Here is a 4,695-nt window from a genome sequence, read left to right as displayed (position 1 = left end):
GTTCTCACAAAAAGAGTGATGATAATAGCAACACTACCAAAATTGAAAATCTTAAGTGTGCCTGACATTTTCTGAAGTTACACAGATGGGCATCACTGGTAAAATCCCAAAATTCAGAAACGAAAATCAGAGCAAATTCTTAAAAATTAAAAATCTCCAGTACAAACACAAATTGAATTTTTTTTCCCCACAGTACCTACATTCCATCAGGAAGCCATTGAAGAAGGAAATACACTTTCCATGCTCCTGACATTGTATCTACAATCACACAATAAAATATTATATAATGCCTCAAAAATGTGCATATTAATCTACTAACTTCTATTCATTGTACTTTTGAGTCTCTATCTCACAGAAATATCTGCTTAAGAAGGCAAAAATGGGGGTCGGCAGGTGGCATGGTGGTTAAGGCGCTGGACTACTATATGGCCAACCATGGTTTAAGTCTCAGACCTGGAGGCTTACTTTCTCACTTTTCCCCCCTCTCTCTGTGTCTCAGTCTGGTCAAAATAAAATAATAATAATAATAATAATAAATAAATAAAGTTGAACAGATAATTCTTTTAAAACAACAACAAAAAAGAAGGCAAAGATGTATGCACATGAACGTTCACTCAAATATTGTTTTAACAGTAAAAAGTTGGAAAAAATGTTAATGTCCACCATTAGAGAACTGGCTAAAAATATTAAGATACATATGCATAATGGAATTTTCTCCAATAGTTTAAAATCATGTAGATCTATACTTTGAAAAATATTTGTTTACTTTTAAAATATATTATTATTATTATCATTTAATTTGCCATAGGGCACATGCACTCACCAAAGACAGAAAGCGAGAAAGCAAGCTACCAGGTCCGGGACTTGAACCATGGTTGGCCATGTGGGAGTGTAGTGCCTTAACCACCATGCCACCTATTGGTCTTAGATCTACACTTTTTAAAACAGAGAAATGTTTATTACATAGAAAAATGTTAAAATTTTATATAAATGTGGGACCAGCAGATGGCATAATGGTTACATCACTGGACTCCCACATAATCAACCATGATTTGAGTCCCAGACACAGTGGCTTAAAACTCACACCAGGTACATGTGTGTGTGTGTGTGTGTGTGTGTGTGTGTGTCCAAAATCCCAAGAGGAAGATGGAGAAGGGATTATGGTGTGGTCATTCCCCCAGGGGGGTAATTCCTCATTTTCTGCTTCTCTGTCTCTCTGATGAGCCCACGTGGCCTACAGCAAAAAAATCTCTCTAAAAATAAAAATAATTTTTAAAAATGTACATGGAGTAAACCCTTCTATGAAAAAAAAATGTATGTGTATAAATATAGATAACCCCCAACTACAAGGGTTTGGCTTACAATTTTTTTACTTTGTGATGGTGAGAAAGTACTATGTATTCAGTAGAAACTGTACTTCGAATACCCATACCGCCACACTGTTTTTCACTTTGAGTATATTAGTCACTAGATTTCATGGCATATTCAATACTTTATTATAGAATAGGCTTTGTGTTAAATGACTTTGCCCAAATATAATTAATGTAAGTGTTTTGGATGCATTTCAGGTAGACTAGGCAAAACTATAATATTCAGTAGCTTAGGTTTATAAATTAATTTTCAACTTAAAATATTTTCAACTTACAAAGGATCTATTGAGATGTAACCTCATAATAAGTAAAGGAGCATGTGTACCTATGTGTGCATGTGTATGTATAGATATAATTATTATTTACTTACAAACACAAAAGACAATGTTTGAAAATACACTGCTTTAAAGAATGTTAATAAATTAATGAATGGGTAAATCACTGATGTTCTTTTTACTTTTTCTGTGATTTGTAGCTATTTAAAAATTTTATTTATTAATTGCTAAAGGGTATGTGTGCCCATCTCCATTCTCCTTTTGAGATTTTGGGCATGCACACATGCATGCCTGGTGTGTTCCTCCAGCCATTAGTTCTGGAACTCAAACCATGCAGTCAGTCATGTAGGATCCAGCTGCCTTAACCACCATGTCACCAGATGGCCTGCTATTTTAAAATACTATGTCCGTGTCAGTTTTGGGAATTTAAAAAAGATAAAAATAGTCACAAAGTCCCTGGTACAGAATTACAGATTATCAGAGGAGATGAGAGTTTGCAATTCATTAAATGCTATATAGTTCAAGAAACTCTTTCATTTTACTGAAGAGGAAACTAAGACCCAGAGGAAAGATGGAACCAACCAGCACTCAGGTTTATGTATCTCTCTCCATTATTTGCCCACTTTAACAACCCAGCAGGTGCTCAATTAATGTGGTGATTGATGTAATTGGCTGGTATTGATGTGGAGGAGTCTGAGGGTGATCTCATTCTACTTTTGAACTGTGGTAGAATATTTCACAGTGGGAGCAGAGAGAGTTCAGTTTTTCCCTCTGGTATACATTGATCAAGACATCTCCTTGGATAGTAAAGGAGTTGATAGAAATTGCTCATGTATGATTTCCTCTGACTGGGAGTGCATTTAATTACCTCTACACTTACTGACTAATTTTTAGCCATTATTGAAAGAAATATTTACCCTAGAAACAAATTTTATTTAGGCCTTCTAAATTATTTCATGTAAAGGCCATCTTGATTGAAGGACCAGAGCTGAAACTGATAATAAAGATGTTCTAGATCCTATTATCAGTATTTCTTTCCATCTCATCAATTTGTAGAGTGAAATAATGCACTGTTGAGAATGAACATTGATAATGGGGAATTTGAAAATTTTTATTCTAAGGGGGAGAAAATACTCAGATTCCAATCAAAGACTCAAAACTGGGCTTGAGAAGTTGAGTTTTGTGATCTTTTGATGATGGGGTAGTCAAAAAAAGGGAGTTACATAATTATCAAAAGATCATTGCATTTTAAACACTGAAATAGACAAGAATTCTTGAGTTTTCGTGTAATTTCCTACTTCAAATGGTTCACCAAGAAATAGCCATTAAGTTATGCTAACCACTGGTAGCATCTTCTATTACTTGACCTTAACCAAGAACTGAGAGTCACACAATCCTGTGCATCTTTGTCAAGCAGTCAACAAAGATATAAAAATACCTTCCTCTTGTTACAGCTTCAGTCGTACTAGAAGTCAGTGAAGCTGTCTGCACGAAATGTAAAAGGAAAAATCAAAAAGATCAGCGGACAAGTAATTCTCCACCCCCATCCTTCTTGCCAACAGATAAGAGTCCGCAAAACTATTATTCTGAGAAAGTTTTACATTTATTAGGTAAATCAGAGTCGACACAGGAGGTATTTGACGACAGGAGACATTTAATTTCCTCCTCAGTAGGACACCTGGTTCAATAGATGGTGACTTAGCTGATCCTTTATCCACTGCCTTCTGTAGAAAAGTGGTGTGAACTGTAAATTGATTGCATTAAGTAACCAGAGCCCTGAACTTTGTTGTCCTAGGTCTGTTTTTCTTTTCTTCTTTTTTTTTAACCTTCCACAGAAGGAGTTATCTCCTCAGCAGTGTGGCTCACATGTTCTGTCCTTTACCTTTCAGTACATTATCTACTTTGCACAAAATATGCCAGTGCAGAGCTGTTAGACTAAAAACATGGCTCAAATGCCTTTGCTCTGTGAGGATAATTTTTAAAATTTCAGTACATCTAATTCTCTTAGAAATATGCATCCCCAGTACATAGAAGCACACTGACGCACATGAATGACAGGCTGAATAATGACAACTTACAGGTAGTTTTCTCTATATGCATCATTGCTACATGCCAATCTAAACCTTTATATCAATGTAATTATATATTCCAGAGAGCCCTGGAATGGAAGACAGGAGACCTAGGTTCTAGTTTTGGCTCTGACTCTAGTTATGTGACTTTGAACAAGTCAATATATTATTTTTCCTTTAAAATTTTATTTTCAGAAAATGGTAGAATATGATTATCATAGATTGGAGTTTCCTTCCTTCTTTCCTCTTTTCCTTCCTTTCTTGCTTCTTTTATACAAAAGGCTACATGTATTTCCTGTATACAACTTAAGTTTGGAGAATCAAATGATAATCAATGCCATAAATACAACCATTACCTCCAAAAGTTTCCTCCTACTCACTTTATTTTTAAATAAATTGTTTTGTGTTAAGAACATAAGATCTATCTTCTTAGCAAATTTTTCAGTATTCAGTACATACTGTATTATTAACAGGCACCATGTTGTGCATTAGACCTCTAAAACATTTTATCTTTCAAAACTGAGACGTTAATGTCTTCATTGACCCAGTGGTCATTAAGGAGCATGGGTTTAATTTCCAAGTATTTGTATAGTTTCCAATGGTCCTCTTGTTATTGCTTTCTAGTTTTAGTGTATTATGGTCAGGAAAAGTACTCAACACAATTTTGATATTTAAAAACTTGTTGAAGGGCTGGCAGGTGGTATGGTGGTTAAGGTGCTGGATTCCCACATGGCTGACTGCAATTTAAGTCCTGGACCTGGCAGTCTGCTTTCTCACCCTCTCTCTCTTTTTCTCTCTCTCTTGTAGAAACAAAAATACTCATAATAATGATAAATAAATACAATTAAACTTAATAATTATTTTAAAATATAAAATTTTAAAAATTAAAAAAATAAAAACTTGTTGGGAACCAGCAGTTAGCGTAATGGCTATGTTGCTGGACTCCCACGTAGTCGACCCCGGTTCGCGTCCCAGCCCCGG

This window comes from Tupaia chinensis, unplaced genomic scaffold (assembly GCF_000334495.1).
Source record: "Tupaia chinensis unplaced genomic scaffold, TupChi_1.0 Scaffold000682_1, whole genome shotgun sequence".
NCBI classification, from domain to species: Eukaryota; Metazoa; Chordata; class Mammalia; order Scandentia; family Tupaiidae; genus Tupaia; species Tupaia belangeri.
The sequence above is the reverse complement of the archived record's forward strand: the minus strand, read 5'-3'. Positions refer to the sequence as shown.